The sequence below is a fragment of the Microcaecilia unicolor genome, chromosome 11, assembly GCF_901765095.1.
Source record: "Microcaecilia unicolor chromosome 11, aMicUni1.1, whole genome shotgun sequence".
Classification (NCBI taxonomy): Eukaryota; Metazoa; Chordata; class Amphibia; order Gymnophiona; family Siphonopidae; genus Microcaecilia; species Microcaecilia unicolor.
This window is the reverse complement of record NC_044041.1, coordinates 179560390-179577894: the sequence shown is the minus strand read 5'-3', so window position 1 is coordinate 179577894 and position 17505 is coordinate 179560390.

Genomic DNA, 17505 nt, shown 5'->3' with positions numbered 1-17505 from the left:
CTGCCAGGTACTCGTGACCTGGCTTGGCCACTGTTTGGAAAACAGGATACTGGGCTAAATAGCATTGATCTGACCCAGTATGGCTACTCTTATGTTCTTATGATTTCGTGTGTGCTTGCTTGCAACTAGAGGAAGGAGGCAGGTCACCTTCCATGCTCTTCTTCTGGATTTTTTACAGCCAGCCGCTTGAGGAACTGTTTTAGGGGGTGCTGCACACCTGGTATTCTGTCCTTCCAGTGGCATCACTGCAGTGCAGTATGAAAGGAGGAACTGCAATGGCGCATGTACAAGTACCAAGACAATCCAGCTGAGGTCCCACTCAATATCCTGCTCCCTGTTTTCACAGCAAACTAGGACCCTACCCCTAAGGTCTGAAAATTAACTGTTTAATGGCAGTTTGTGATAGAACAATCTCGCCTTGCTCTTCACTGGAGTGCATGATTTCTGGCTTCAGCTGACCTGTTGGGCATAAAAGATCGGAAGCCGGCGGGGGAGGTGCACCAAATGAGTAGAAACTCATTAAAGATGGTGGTAATTAGTTAGCCAGCTTTTTTTCATACCTGCGGGATCTGTCTACCCTTTCCGCACCAGCATGATGATCATTTTTATTGCAGTGATGTTTCCAGGGGGATCTGTGAGCACACAGGAAAGAAATGAAGTGCTTCAATCTATTCCTTCTATTTATTAGGCAGTGCTTACCACTTAATCTTGCAAGTACCTGGTAGGGAGGGTGGATCAGAGCTAGAGACAAAAGACAGAGAGGAACCAGACATCATCTACTTTACCCTCTTTCCCTGAGTCCAACGACTTCTCAGTCTTAAATATGCCCAGATTTATTCCAGCTTCCTACTGGTTGTTTTATCTGGGAAGAGAATGTTTGGGCACTCTATAAAGGGGAACCTAGATTTAACCTAGAGCAGGGGTAAGGGGCTGCCGAAGACTGAACCGGCCCGGGGCAGGGCCCTGGCCACCCCCCCCCCCTCCGATCGCTGCCACTGCCACCTCCCGATCGCTGCTGCCACCACCCCCAATCGCTGACGCAACAGGATTGAATACCTTAGCTGACAGGGATCCCGAGACCCTGCCAGCAGAAGACGTCTTCCTCCAGGACTGACTGCCTGCCCCTGAGGCTGCTTTTCCACTCAGGGCATGCTCAGTTTCAAACTGCATGCTCGCGCTAAGGAAAAGCGGCTGCTCGGCAATGGCAGAGAGCAGCGCATGAGGAAGCTCTGGGTCCTCCCCGTCTCCAAGGGGGGCCTGGTGCCTGAGCTTTCTCTCTCCTGCTCCTGTTGGGACGCGATCACTCAAGTCCCGTCAGGAGCAGCGAGAGGAAAGAACCCAGCGCAGGGCCCCCCTTGGAGGCCCGGGCCCATGGAATTCCCCCCCCCCCCCCCTCAGCGCCCTGGCAGGGGTTCTCAACCCTGCTTGGGACACACCCAGCCAGTCAGGTTTTCAGGATGCCCACAATGAATGCATGAGATAGGAAGGAGGAAGCGCATGTCAATCTATCTCATGCATATTCAGCGTGGTATCCTAAAACCTGATTAGCTAGGTTGTCCTGAGGACTGGGCTGAGAACCTCTACTATAAAGGAAAATACACTTACTTTCCTTATAGAATACTGGTGCAATCGAGAATATAGGCACATATGGACTTAGATATAGGCATCACACCAGCCAGAGTGCCATAGTGCGAAGTACTGAACATCAGGGGCGTGCTATGTGGGCCACGGGGGCCTGGGCCCCCATAGATTTGGCCGACCCCCCTGCCGACACCCCCCCCCCCTCCGCTGCCACCGCCCTCCGTCACCATCCTCTACCTTTGTTGGCGGGGACCCCCAACCCCCGCCAGCCGAGGTCCTCTTCTTCCTTCCTTCTGTTTCTGCTGAGTCTGACGTCCTCCACGTACAACGATGCAGGTGCCAGCGGCAGGGCAGCATATGGGAATCGCTGCCGCTGCTAGGTTTGGAATGGACGAGGTAAACACTGCGAACGGGCTGGAGGTAGGAAGGGGCAGCATCTCAGCCCAGGAGGGGAAAGTATCTTGGCATGGATTGGGGAGTGGCAGGCGATGGCGGCAGAGGGTTGGCGGTGGGAGGGGGGATCGAGAGAGTCGTGGGTGGAGGGGTCAAAGTTGGTGGTGGGTGGTGGCAGCGGTGGGGGGGTCGGCAATAGCAGGGGAGACTAAAATGTGGCCCCTCACCTTGGGCTCTGGACCCCCCCTCCCGCCGAAGTCTGGCTACGCCCCTGCTGGACACATGCATGTAACATATAGAATTATATACATTATACATGCAAGTACTGGTCCTGCTCACACTCTACTCATCTAGGGGTCCTTTTACCAAGCTGCGGTAAAGTTGCTTTTGACGCGCGTTGAGGCCCCCTTTTACCACATGAGGTAAAAGTCTGTCTTAAAAGAAATGGCAGTGCGGTAAATTAACCACTTGTGGTGCAGCCATTTCGGAGGACGCACTTAACGCAACCTATTGAGTGGCAGTAAGGACTCCCACACTAACCCGGCAGTAACCAGGCAGCATGCTGTGCTGCCCAATTACCGCCGAGTAAGCACCAGGGCTACAAAAATAGACATTTTTTGTAGCGCCGGAAATAGCGCATACTGGGGGGTGGAAACCACCACCGGGCTCCTGCAGTAGCCTGGCGGTAGTTCTGAATTGGCATGCGACAAGTCTGCTGCTGAGCACCAACCCTTTAGTAAAAGATCCCTCTAATATTATGGGTGAATTTGATGCTAGTAGGGCATTTTCTTTACGTAGTAACTTAATAACACTAGTAAAAAAGGCCTGTTTCCGAAACCAATAAAACGGGCGCTAGCATGTGGGTTTTTTGTGTGTGGGTGTGTGTGTGTGTGTGTGTGAGTGTGTGGGGTGGGGTGTGTGTGCAGGTTGTTGATGTGTGTCTTTTTTTGTTTGTTTGTTTTTTTGCTTGGGGGGTTCGGGATGTGCTGTGCTATGCTGGCAAAGTGGGATGGATTGGTGTGTGGCTTTGAGTGTGTCTGTTGTTTGTATTGTGTGTGTGGTTTTGTCTGTCAAGGAGGTTTGTGGAGGGGGGTCTTTCTGTTGGTGAAATGTAAATGTGGTTGTAGGGGGGTTAGCCTTTGCTGAGTGGTGGATTGTTTTTTCCGGGGTTTTTTTTTTTTTTTGTGTTGTGCTGAGGCAGCAGTGTTGTTTTAGATGGGCGGAAGGTAGAGGAGCACGTTTTTGGTCTGTCGGTATTTTTTGGCCGTTTCAGGGCTGCTGTAGGGGAACACTGGAAGAGAAATGTGCTGTGGGAAGCAGCGCCGTCTTTTTCCGTTGGGCTGGGGTTCTGGGCATCCTGGAGGTGGGAGACGGCTTGCCTGAGAACGGGGATGGTTGTTTTAAGTTGGCGGAAGGGAGAGGAGCACGGTCTCGGGCCATCGGGTGGTGATCCGGTATGTTTGGTCCATTTCAGGCCGGCTGCAGGGGATGCTGGAACATGCACTGCGGGAAGCTGCGCCGTGTTTTTCCGGGTGCTCGGGGAATCCCCAAGGTGGGAGACGGCTTGCCTGAGGCTGGGGATGGTTGGGCACGGCCGCTTTGGCAAAAGGGGAAGAGGAAGGGGGTGGGGAGTTACCTGTAGCTGCGTGAGAAAATGGGTATTCTTTGTTTTGTATTATTAGTTTGCATTTCTGTTGAAGAAAGAGTGGATGTCTTTTGAATGATGGAGGTGTGCGTCGGTGTGTGCGGTTGTTTCGTTAGTTTGGCAGCCAGTCTCCAGCGATTCCTAGGCAGGGATGGAGTAGGGAAACACGCTCCGCGTGTTTCCCTACTCCTCCCCCTTCCTTGGTCGCTGTTTGCTGCTGGCTGGGTCGTGGGTAATCCTTCCAGCTGGGCCGCAGCTTGTCCTGTTCACCCACGTCCCAGATGGTGACGGGCACGTTGTTTTCCGACTCCTCTGACTCCATGTCAAGCGATCCCAAACATAGTCTTTGCTATGGGCCCTCTGGCACTCTTCAGTACTGGCATTAGGCATTTAAAAATTTCTACCCACCCCCCCCCCCCCCCGGTCTATTTTTGCACATACCCACAGCAGGAATATTCTTCTCTCGTTCCAGCGGTGGTTCTGTGCTCTCCGTGCTGCACAGATAATGAGCCATTCTGCTGGGGAATGCTCCTCCCTTATTGTCACGTAGTTTCCTCTGATTGGTCCGTCTTACGTTGCCTAGTGTTGCCTGGGAACGGTGTTGTGATGGTCCTTTGTGTTTCAGAATGTTGAGGGTGTTTTTTCTGATTGGTCCGTCATGCGAGGGCGGGGCAGAGAGACATGGTCAGTGTTGTGGCTTCACCACCATGAATCCATGAACCCTTCAGGGAGAGACTGAGTGACTTCAGAACGTTGTCTTCAGAACGTTGAGGGTGAGTTTTATTATAGTAGATAGTGAATAAGACCTACATGGTCCATCCAGTCTGCCCAACAAGGTGACCAGAGTTGAATCTGGCACTTTGAACAGGTTCCACTTCATGATTTAACACTGGTATACTATACTGGTATACTAACTCTCCTGTCCCTGCCAATTTTGGGGCACGGTTCATAGAAGCCAAGCACTGATCTTACTTCCCAACTACTGCAGTTGTCATTGAGACCCACTCCAGCCTTGATCCTGACCTGTCTTTACCATTTAAAGGACCCGGTCTATAGAAGTCTGCCTAGCATTGATCTTACTTCCCAACCTCTGAAGCTGCCATCAAAGTTCACTCCAGCTCCGCTCCAGTGAACACTCAAGCATTGTCTTGTCCCATCCCCCTCCAAGACAGACTTCCTGTTGGAGGTGGTGGGCCTGTGTTTACAGGGCATATGGTCTTCCTTAAACTTTGGGTTGACTTGGGAGGAGGTAGTGGCCCAGAAGTGGGCAGGGAAGAAGGGAGATATTCGACACTAGGCAGGAGTCGGGAAGGAAAAATGAGATACTGTCCATTTGGGGGGGGGGGGGTTAAAGAAGAGAAAGGGAGATTCTGTCCACATGTGGAACATAGAAAGGGAAAGGAAAAATGCTGAACTACGAGTAGAGCCTTGAGTTGTTTTGGGAGTGGGGGTACATGAGGTCACTCAGGGGCCCTTTTACTAAGCCGCATAAGCATCTACACTTGCACAACACACGCCAAAATGGAGTTACCATGTGGCTTTTGCGGTAATTTCATTTTTGGCGCACATCCGATTCGCGCGTCTGAAAAATATTTTTTATTTTTGGGCGCCTGTAACGGATACACGCCAAGTGGCATTTGGCACATGTAGGTCATTACCACCTGGTTACCACATGAGTCTTTACTGCTAGGTCAATGGCTGGAGGTAAGGTCTCAGACCCAAAATGGATGCACGGCAATTTTCATTTTGCCGCAAGTCCATTTTGGGCAAAAAAAACAACCTTTTTTATAGGCGCACTAAAAAATGGAGCGGTGCACACCCAAAACCCGCGCCTACACTACCGCAAGCCATTTTTCAGCACACCTTTGTAAAAGGATCCCTTAAGTTTTCCTTTAATTGGATTTCATCCTTCTTTTATAGCGATCCTCCGTGTTATTTTGTTACTTTTTGATTAATATTTTCTTTGACTGTGGTTTCTTCTTCTTCTTGATTTGTTTGTATATATATAGAAAGGCATACATTTTTAAAAAAGGAAGATCAATGCACCTTTGAACAAGTGCAAAGGGTTAAAGTTCTCTGTAACTTCCGCAGAAAGTCGAATTTAATTGAAAGCACAAAGCGGGTCCTGCTGGTATAGATTTTTCTGCAAGGGCCTTGACTTCCTATTTACGCTGGCTGCTACAGATTGGTGGTAATTGAAGAGGTCACTTAGAATAACAACATGAAATTAGGGGAGTTTGAATAATTGATAGCTGAAAAAGAATGAAAGATTGATTTTTTTCCCCTCATTTCGGCTCTTCCATTTCTCTTCAGCTGAGAATATCCATATAACAATGAGTTCTTGTTGCTTTTGTAGAGTGCTGGACACAGACCTTGAACTCTTGCAGGCAAACATGTATGCATCAGAAAGGAATCAGTAATTGTTGTAAATGTGTGGTTTGTAGGTGGGAAGGGGGTTGAATTTTGCTTTTGAACACAAACAAATTCTGTTTTCATACAGAGAAACGTGTGCTGGGCCCCTCATGGTGTGTGGTACCCGCTGCCTTGAGAAATCCAGGAAACAGAAGACGCAGCCTGAATCATTGTCACTGTTTACAATCTCCCAAAGTGTTAGTTCCATGGTGAGCGACGCAGTTCCACAATGTAGAAATTATAGCAGCACATGTAAAAATTTAATCCTGAGGAGAAACAGGTAGGTTTTTTTCCTGTCTCTTGTAAAGAGACAGAAAAAACACAGGAAACGGATGTTTGCATGTTTACAGTACAGTTGGTGTCTTAGGGCAGTAAAAAAAAAAAAAAGCTGAAATACTAGTCCATAATATAAAGGTATCAGATCAGGTGCTTCTCTCATTAATACAAGGTTGAAGAACATAACAACATAAGCACCGCCATACTGGGAAAAGACCAATGGTCCATCAAGCCCAGCATCCTGTCTCCGACAGCGGCCAAACCAGGCTTCAAGACCCGGCAAACCCCCACCTACCCCCCCCCCCCCAAAAAAAAATTAATTTTTAATCATGTTCAATGGACTTTTCCCTCAGGAATCTGTCCAAACCCCCTTTAAATTCTGTAAGGCCAGCTGCTGTCACTACATTTTCCGGCAATGAGTTCCAGAGTCCAACTACATGCTGAGTAAAGAAAAACTTTCTCCTGTTTGTTTTAAATCTACCATATTCTAGCTTCATCTTGTGTCCCCTGGTTCTATTGTTGTTTGAAAGTGTAAACAAATGCTTCACATCTGTCCGCTCTACTCCGCTCATTATCTTGTCGACTTCTATCATATCACCCCTCAGCCGCCTTTTCTCCAAGCTAACCTTCTCAGCCTTTCCTCATAGGGAAGTCACAACTCGGGCATTCGTCACACACTCAGACGTATCAACCCCCGCCCCCTTCAATACCACACTACAAGCAGTATCTTCGATAGAATTGGATTTATTTTGGCCGCAGCCAGGAACATCAAAATTGTTACAACTTAAACAAATTACATTACATCTTCTACTAATCATTATGCCAGCATGCATTTCTACCCGGGTACACAGCTTCTACATGTAGTTGCATATTCTGGGCCACAGGCCAAGCCGTACCAAGCCCCTGTGGCCCCCTGTGCTGTTTTCCAAGCACCCGACGTCACTTGGTGTCTCCCGTTGAAGGAGGCACCTACCACATTTACAAAATGACGTTCTAGGCCTCCCGGCCGCCCAAGCCAGGAGACAAGCTGTATACACGTTGTTTCCCGTTGAAGGAGGCACCTACCACATTTACAAAATGACGTTCTAGGCCTCCCGGCCGCCCAAGCCAGGAGACAAGCTGTATACACGTTGTTTCCTTATAACAAGGCTGCTCACATGCAAGCCTACCATTTGCATCAACTTGATAATTTTCCACACAACTCTTTCTGCAGCAGTAGTTACCCCAAACTTGTAACTGTTATGTGTCAAGCTGCTGTGTACCCATTGCTGGCTATGCGTAAACATTGTAGTCTAACGCCTCGCTGCGACAAATCTTGCCTCTCAAGTGGGTGGGCGGGTGGGCGTTGCTCTTCTCCTGCTTCCAAATTCAAAAGGACTTCCTGTGCAGTTCAAATTCCTCTCTCCTCCTCCCTTGCTCCTCCCCTTCTTTCCTGCCCCCTCCCCTTGCTACCCCTTGTTTCCCTCCCACTACTACCTCTGCTCTCTAGCTAGGCCCTCCCTGTACCCTCCCCCACACTTCTGTCTTCGCTGGCCTTCAGCCCGGTTGTGGTTGGCCCCCCTTTAATGGGTGTGCCTGGTTCTTTCCATCCCTTTTATCATTTTCGTCACCCTTCTCTGCACCTTCTCCAATTCCTTTATATCTTTTTTGAGATGCGGCAACCAGAATTGGACACAATATTTGAGGTGCGGTCGCACCATGGAGCGATGCAACGGCATTATAACATCCTCGTGTTTGTTTTCCATCCCTTTCCTAATAATATCCAACATTCTGTGCGCTTTCTTAGCCACCACAGCACACTGAACAGAAGTTTTAAACCGTCTTATCCATGATAATTCCCATATCCCTTTCTAGGTCTGTGACTCCTAACACGCAACCTTGCATGACATAGCTGTAATTCGGGTTCCTCTTACCCTCATGCATCACTTTTCACTTGTCAACATTGAACTTCATCTGCCACTTGGACGCCCAATCCCCCAGTTACATTCACTGCAGGTTACAGGAGGAATTTAATAAGGGGCCCTTTTACTAAGCCGCGTAAGCATCTACACGCGCCCAACGTACGACAGAATGGAGTTACCGCCCGGCTATAGCATGACTCTTGTGGTAATTTCATTTTTGGTGTGCATCTGATACACATGTCTGAAATTTCAGACGTACGTATCGGACGCGCGTCAAGTGGCATTTCACGCCCGGTTACCATGTGAGACTTTATCGCTAGGTCAATGGCTGGCAGTAAGGTCTCAGACCCAAAATGGATGCGTGGCAATTTTCATTTTGCCCCATGTCCATTTTCAGCAAAAAATTTTAAAAGGCCTTTTTTATAGGTGCACTGAAAAGTGATTCTGCGTGCGCCCAAAACACGCATTTACACTACCACAGGTCATTTTTCAGCACGTCTTTGTAAAAGGGCCCCTAAGGGACTTGCACTCTAATTCTATAAAAATGTCACCACAAATTATGCACACAAATTTGGGTGTGCGTCCAATTTGTGTGCACAATTTAATTGAATAACAAGCTAATTAGCATCAATTGTCTTTTTAACAAGTAATTATTAGTACTAATTAAATTATACACGTAAATTTAAGCACAGGATCTGCATCTAAAATTTACGCACGGTTTGAAAAAGGGAGTGCAGAAATGGGAGGGTCATGGGTGAAATGGGAGTATTCCTAAAATTAGCATGCATTGTTATAGAATAACAGGGATTCACATCTAATACAGGCACGTACATTTGTAGCACGTTTCAGTTGGTGCAGATGGTCACGCCTAAAGTTAAGTGCGATTCCTGGGCATAAGTACTATTCTATAAGCCATGTCTAACTTTAAGTGTGGTTTATAGAATAGTGCTTTTTTGGTGCTGAATTTTTTTGACACCATATATAGAATTCACCTTTTGATGTATATGGCAACCTTTTATTTATTTGTTACATTTGTCTCCCACATTTTCCCACCTATTTGCAGGCTAAATGTGGCTTACATAGTACTACTACTACTACTACTATTTATCATTTCTATAGCGCTACAAGGCATATGCAGCGCTGTACACCATACACAAAAAACAGTCCCTGCTCAAAGAGATTACAATCTAGATAAGACAGACAGAACAATTAAGGGTAAGGGAATTAATAGGTGAGGTTAAAGGACAGGACAAGTGAGTAGTGGTTAGGAGTCAAAAGCAGTGGTAAAGAGGTGGGCTTTAAGTTTGGACTTGAAAACGGCCAAAGATGGGGCTACACGCACAGGCTCGGTAAGTCTATTCCAGGCGTGGGGTGCAGCAAGACGAAAGGAAAGGAGTCTAGAATTAGCAGTAGAGGAGAAGATTTAACAACTTTCAATAACTTTTTCATCAGCAAATTTAATTACCTCACTAGTTACTCCCATCTCTAAGTCATTTATAAATATTTAAAAAGCAGCGGTCCCAGCACAGACCCCTGGGGAACCCCAGTAACTACCCTTCTCCATTGAGAATACTGACCATTTAACCCTATTCTCTGTTTTCTGTCTTTTAACTAGTTTTTAATCCACAATAGAACACTACCTCCTATCCCATGACTCTCCAATTTCCTCTGGAGTCTTTCATGAGGTACTTTGTCAAACGTCTTTTGAAAATCCAGATACACAATATCAACTGGCTCACCTTTACCAACATGTTTATTCACCCCTTCAAAGAAATGTAGTAGATTGGTGAGGCAAGATTTCCCGTCACTAAATCCATGTTGACTTTGTCTCATTAATCCATGCTTTTGAATATGCTCTGTAATTTTGTTCTTAATAATAGTCTCTACCATTTTGCCCGGCACCGACGTCAGACTCACCGGTCTATAGTACCGTAAAAGGCATTCGCCAAGTCTGGTAGAGAAACAAATACAAGGTGATATTGTGGTCGGATAAAGGTACACGTGTTTCAGGTACAATGGGGGTTGAGGAGGGGTAAGGTTATAGAGTGTCCATTACGAGCTTTGGTTTTGCTGTGTTGCCGAATATACCCTGTTTCCCCGAAAGTAAGACATCCCCCGAAAATAAGACCTAGTAGAGGTTTTCCTGAATTGGTAGATATAAGGCTTCCCCCGAAAGTAAGCCCTAGCAAATTTTTGTTTGAAAGCAGGGCCCCCCCCTCCACCCACCCTCCGTCGCTCCCGGAACTAACCTTAAACGCCTCCTTTCACCGCAGCAAGCAGCAGCAGGGCAGACCTCTCCTTCCTTCCGTGCCCCGCCCTCGCGGACGTTACGTCAGGCAAGGGCAGGACACGGAAGGAAGGAGAGGTCTGCCCTGTTGCTTGCTGCGAAGGTGAAAGGAGGCATTTAAGGTTAGTTCCGGGAGCGACGGAGGGCAGGCGGGCCAACCCCGATGTTTCCCCAAAAATAAGACAGCCCCTGAAAATAAGACCTAGCGCATTTTGGGGGGCAAAAATTATATAAGACAGTGTCTTATTTTGGGGGAAACACGGTAGGTATTTATGTTGAGTCGGTGGGGTATGCCTTTTTGAACAGGTTAGTTTTTAGTGATTTTCTAAAGTTTAGGTGGTCGTAGGTTGTTTTCACATCTTTTGGCAGTGTGTTCCATAGTTGTGTGCTTATATATTCGTATTATATATTCTTTTTTTCCGGAACTGGTAATCACCATTACGGAAATATGTAAGCCACATTCAGCCTGCAAATAGGTGGGAAAATTTGGGCTACAAATGTTGTAAATAAATAAATAAATATAGGAAAGCTGGATGCATAGGTTGCTTTGTATTTAAGGCCTTTGCAGTTTGGGTAGTGCAGGTTTAGGTATATTCAAGATGATCTGGTTATGTTTCTTATTGGTAGGTCTATGAGCTTTCTCATGTATCCTGGGGCTTGGCCGTAGATAATTTTATGGACCAGGGTGCAGATTTTGAAGGTAATAGGTTCTTTGATTGGAAGCCAATGTAGTTTTTCTCAGAGGGATTTGGCACTTTCGAATCGCGATTTACCAAATATCAGCCTGGCTGCTGTATTTTGAGCGGTCTGGAGTTTCTTTGTGAGTTGTTCTTTGCATCCCGCAAAGATTCCGTTGCAATCTGCATGGCTTAGTACCATTGATTGTATTAGGTTGCGAAATATTTCCCTCGGGAAGAAAGGTTTTACACAATTAAGTTTCCACATTGAGTGGAACGTTTTCTTTGTTGTGGAGTTCACTTGGCTCTCGAGTGTGAGGTTGTGGTTGATTGTGACTCCGAGTATTTTCAGGCTGTCTGAGATAGGGAGGGTGTGATGTGGGGTGATTAAGGTTGTGGGTTTGTACGTATTGTGTTGGGATGCTCAAGGGAGCTCTTGCAAAATTACCTGAGGGTATATGTCCATATAAAGTGAATGTACAGACACATGGAGGAATAATTTTACAACAGGACACTTAGGGCCCAGTTTACTAAGCCACACTAGAGGCACGTTAGCATTTTAGCACACGCTAAGCATTAGCACTCGCTAACTGTATAGATGCCCATGATATTCCTATGGGCATCTACACAGTTAGGTCGTGCTAATTTTTTGCACTCGCTAAAAACGCTAGCGCACCTTAGTAAACAGGGCCCTTAGAAAAAGTCATACAATTGTTTTTATTTTAGGCCTATTTTATAAAGGTAACATAGGTGTCTCACGACTCTCATTTTCAAAGCAGATGGATGTCTCATAAGGCCAAAATGGACATCCATGTGCTTGAAACATCCAAATCCTGATTTTGCAAAGGCCATATAGGGACATTCGACACTGCGGTATGTCAAATAAGCAAGAGAATGTGTTCTTGGCGTGTTTGGGCGAGACAAGGGAGGGCCTGAAATCTGGACGTCCAACAATGATTACCAAAGGGAAAGAAACATCCATGTCTAAAAGAAGGACGTCCTTATTTACACCTGTTTAGGAACATCCAGGATATAGAAAAGTGCTCTGACTAAACAGCTGTCCACTAGAGGGATTAAGGCATGACACCTCCTTAACACCCCAGTGGTTGCTGTCCCCCTTCCTCCCCCATAGAAGCTTGGCGTTGGTGGGTCCAAAGGAAGCCATTTTGTGAACATGAGGCATATCTGTTCCCTCTAGTGAGCCAGTGTTTTGATTTCTTGATTTGTTGAAAGAAGTAATATTAATTGTTTTATTGACAGATTTTTTTATATATAGGTACCTCCTGAGGAAGCCAGTCAGGAATTTTGATATGGACCCTGTATCTATCTGAACATGCGAGTCTGGTTCCAGTATTGTTTGGATTTATTACTTTGGATGATCAGCAATATTGAGAATATCAAAATTCTTTGGATTAGTTGGGACTATGGACTATGACCATCTACCAGATAGTGTCTGCTTTTCAAACATAATTGATTGATACATTGGTAGACATTGGTGCGATGGTAGATAACAGTGACTATTGATTTGATTGTGATCACGTTTTGTTTTCTGAGCACATTTTTCAATGTTTATTGTACATTTTTGGTTGAATTTTGATAAAATAAAAAAAGTGAATAATCTTTTTGATAAATAATTTTCTTTAATCTGAATAATGTAGCATTGATATTCTAAGTAGAATGAATGCCAGTTCTGTATGTGGTGAAGATTTCTACCTCACACCGATATCACAGCCTCATGACATAGGTTAGAACTGGAAAAAGAAGATTAACAAAAACCTTCCGTTGACATGAGGTGGTAAATATTCAGTGATGATCTTCTGCCAGGTCACCAATCTGGAACCTTTTGTGGCTTACCTGGGAGTTTTTCAAACTCGCTTGCTTTGCCCCATTACAGCTGGAGTGGAAGGTGGAGGCTGCCGCTAGCCTGATTGGATACATTTTAATTTCAATAGTTAATCATCCTTTCATATGTCTTTGAAAAGATTTTGGTAAATTCATCTGATGAGCTGTTACGCTGTTGCTCAAAGAACTCCGAGCAGAGAGAAGGCCACTTTTACATGTGCTGTCATGAACGTTTAATCGTATTTTCATGCACTGCAAATCCCAAGAAGTATTCCGACTAACCTTTGTGCCTCCTTTTTTTTATCGTTTTAGCAATTTTTGGATGCATGGAGGAAAATATCCTTAGCAAATTTGTTCTCTTGTTCTGTATGCTGAAATTTAATTCCTGAAGGTTCTGCCTCTGTTCCTAGCCCTTTTAGATTTATATCTATATATTCTGTTCTTTCTCACTTTCACGCTCAATGTCCTTCTCTTTGCCTAGGGATGTGCAGTTTCATGTCATTGAGTTGTGTCACTTTATCATGTACCTTTCACTGAGTATGCACTAAATAATGCACACTAACCCACTCATTCCATAACCTTTACCACCTCAACGTAAACACCATTTGCACGCTGTTATAGAAAACTGTCACTTATGCATGTGAATGCTGCATTCACCCAAGTAAGTGCTGGTTGGGTGCTAATGGTATTCTGCAAACTTAAGGGTTCCTTTACTGAGGTGTGGAAAAGAAAATGGTAACGGAATTCAAACATGCGTGGGATAAACATAAAGGAATCCTGTTCAGAAGGAATGGATCCTCAGGAGCTTAGCCGAGATTGGGTGGCAGAGCCGGTGGTGGGAGGCGGGGCTGGTGGTTGGGAGGCGGGGATAGTGCTGAGCAGACTTATACGGTCTGTGCCAGAGCCGGTGGTAGGAGGCGGGACTGGTGGTTGGGAGGCGGAGTAGTGCTGGGCAGACTTATACGGTCTGTGCCCTGAAGAGGACAGGTACAAATCAACGTAGGGTATACACAAAAAGTAGCACATATGAGTTTCTTGTTGGGCAGACTGGATGGACTGTGCAGGTCTTTTTCTGCCGTCATCTACTATGTTACTATGTGTTAACAGATTTACAGGCTTATTTTCGAAAGTGATCGCCGGCCATTTCCCGACATAAATCTGGAGATGGCCGGCAATCTCTCAAAAGTGGCAAAATCAGTATAATCGAAAGCGGCTTTTTTGACAGCATCGCCGCTTTCCCCGTCGCCTCACCGGCAGAAGTTCAATGGGGCGTGTCGGCGGCGTAGCAAAGGCGGGACATGGGCAGGCATGGGCGTGGCTACCAGATGGCCGGCTTTCGCGGATAATGGAAAAAAAAGCGGCGTTAATCAGTATTTTGCCAGGTTTACTTGGTCCTTTTATTTTCACGACCAAGCCTCAAAAAGTTTCCCCAACTGACCAGATGACCCCGGAGGGAATGGGGGATGACCTCCCCGTAGTCCCCCAGTGGTCACCAACCCCCTCCCACACTAAAATAATAAAAATCAAAACCTTTTTTACCAGCCTGTATGCCAGCCTCAACTGTCATACCCAGCTCCCTGACAGCAGTATGCAAGTCCCTGGAGCAGTTTTTAATGGGTGCAGTGTACTTCAGGCAGGCAGACCCACGTCCATCCCCCCCTACCTGTTACACTTGTGGTGGAAAATGTTAAGCCCTCCAAACCCCCCCCCAAAATCCACTCTACCCACATGTAGGTGCCCCCCTTCACCCATAAGGGCTATGGTAATGGTGTAGAGTTGTGGGGAGTGGGTTTGGGGGGGATTTGGGGGGGCTCAGCACCCAAGGTAAGAAAGCTATGCACCTGGGAGCTATTTGTGTATTTTTTTAATTTTTTTAGAAGTGCCCCCTAGGGTGCCCGGTTGGTGTCCTGGCATGTCAGGGGGACCAGTGCACTACAAATGCTGGCTCCTCCCATGACCAAATGCCTTGGATTTCGCCAGGTTTGAGATGGCCGGCATTTTTTCCATTATCGCTGAAAAACAAAACCGGCGATCTCAAACCCGGCGAACTCTGGCATTTGGCCGGGCTAAACCGTATTATCGGAAAAAAAGATGGCCGGCCATCTTGTTCAATAATACGGTTGCAGCCAGCTGTTGCGCCGCCGCCAAAATGACGTTCGATTACGCCCCTCTTAGTGTGCTCCAAATGATAAGACAGCCATTATATTCTTATAGGTGTCTAAGGAGGTCTTTAACTAAGGTGCATTAGCATTTTTAGCTCACACTAGAAATCAGTTGACGTCTCAGCGCTTAGCGCCAGATGATTTCCAGCATGACCTAAAAGTTCTAGTGCATCCCCTTAATCTGTTATCACACCTTAGCAAAAGCACTCCTTAGTGCAGAACCTACTCATAGCGTTCAACTGCAAGGAGAATGAACACGTGGTGAGGGCATAGGCAGATCCCACAGTTACGTGTGTTACTTATACACGGTGTCCAGAAGAAACGGACCCCTTTCAAAATCCTTTGCAATTGTTTATAAACATTTAGTATGACCTTTGAAAATATATTAGCACTAGTAAAAAAGCCCTTTCTGATGCAAATGAAACGGGGGCTAGCAATGTTTTCTTTTGTGTGCATGTGGGAGTGTGTGTGTCCCTGCCCTCTGACCTCTCTCCCCTCCCCCCTCTGAGTCCTTCACTGTTACAGAGCCAGCGATTTGATTTCGTGCTCTGCTGTTTTCCTTCAGAGGGCGGGGCAGACACTCATAGGGAAACCGGATATCTCGCGCCCCTTCACACTTCCGGCTGGAGGATTCATAGAACGTTGGTGTTGCTTTTTATATAGAGAGATAATGGGTAATTTCTTTTTTTTTTTTTTTTTAATTCAAATCATCTTGATTGATCTTTTTTAAAATAAGGATCGAGTCTGTTCTCTTGAGGCTAGAGTAGCAGCTGGAGGAGCTGCGAAAGATAGAGAGGTACATAGAGGAGGCCTCCTCTCCAGTCTGTCCAAAATTCGGCAGCACGACTTATTTTCCGCCAGAATCGTTATACCCACACTAGCCCACTCCTCAAGTCACTTCACTGGCTCCCTGTCTGCTTCTGCAAACAATTCAAACTTCTCCTACTGACCTTTAAATGCATCCATTCTGCAGCCCCCCCATTACCTCTCCACTCTCATTTCTCCCTACATTCCTCCCCGTGAACTCCGCTCACTGGACAAATCTCTCTTGTCGTCCCCCTTCTCCTCTACTGCTAACTCCAGACTTCGTTCCTTTTCCCTCGCTGCACCTTATGCCTGGAATAGACTTCCTGAGCCTGTACGTCTAGCTCCATCTCTACCTGTTTTCAAATCTATGCTAAAAACCCACCTTTTCACCACTGCTTTTGGCTCCTAGCCACTACTCAATTTGCCCTCCCCTTGTTCCTTCTCACCCCGTACGTCCCTTGTCCTTAATTATCTTGTCTATCTGTATTATTTTTTAGATTGTAAGCTCTTCTGAGCAGGGACTGTATCTCTATGTTGGATGTTCAGCGCTGCGTGCGTCTGGTAACGCTATACAAATGTTAATAATAATAATAATATTGTAGAGAAGTCCCACCTCCAGTCTGGCAGCCCCTGTGCTGCCTTGCAAGAGGGACATCTCCTAGAAGGAGAGCATCACCCTGGTGAAGTAGGAAGTAATCCTGGAGCCAAGACTTACCCAGGGGATGCGATATTGTCTCACAATGAGTAGTCCCCATACCAATGCTGGAAACTAGCTTTAAAGCTGCTACTGTTGCTATTGCTACTGCTTAGGATCAAGCTAAGGGAGTCTTTTACAAGCTACGTTTTAGTGTGCGCTAAACACTAGAGACACCCATATATTCCTATGGGTGTCTCTAGCGTTTAGCGCATGCTAATTTTTACTGTGCACCAGTGGCGTAGCTATGTGGGGCTACGGGGGCCTGGGCCCCCATAGATTTGGCCCTGGACCCCCTGCCGACGACCTTCTCAACCCCCCTCCCACCGCCAACCCACCGTTCCTGTCGCCTACCTTTGCTGGTGGGTGAACCCAGCCCCCGCCAGCCGAGGTCCTCTTCTTCCGGCGTGCAGGACGTCAGACTCAGAAACAGATCGAAGCCCTTCGCCGGAAGAAGAAGACCTCGGCTGGTGGGTTGGGGTCCCCCGCCGGCAAAGGTAGGCGACGGCGGATTGGCGGCGGAATGGGGGTCGAGAGGGTCATCAGCAGGAGAGGGGCCAAAGTTGGTGGTGGTGGCGGCAGTGGGGGGAGGTCGGCAGTGCCGGGGGGGCTAAAATGTGCCCCCTCACCTCGGGCTGTGGACCCCCCTCCCGCCGAAGTCTGGCTACGCCCCTGGTGTGCACTAAAAACATTAGCACGCCTTAGTAAAAGGACCCCTAAGTACTTTTCTGACTTCTACATCTATGTATTAAGTTAAGGAACTAGAATATATATTAAGAAAGATAATGGTTTTAAAAAATTCTTTCAAAATTTAGATCCAATGACGAT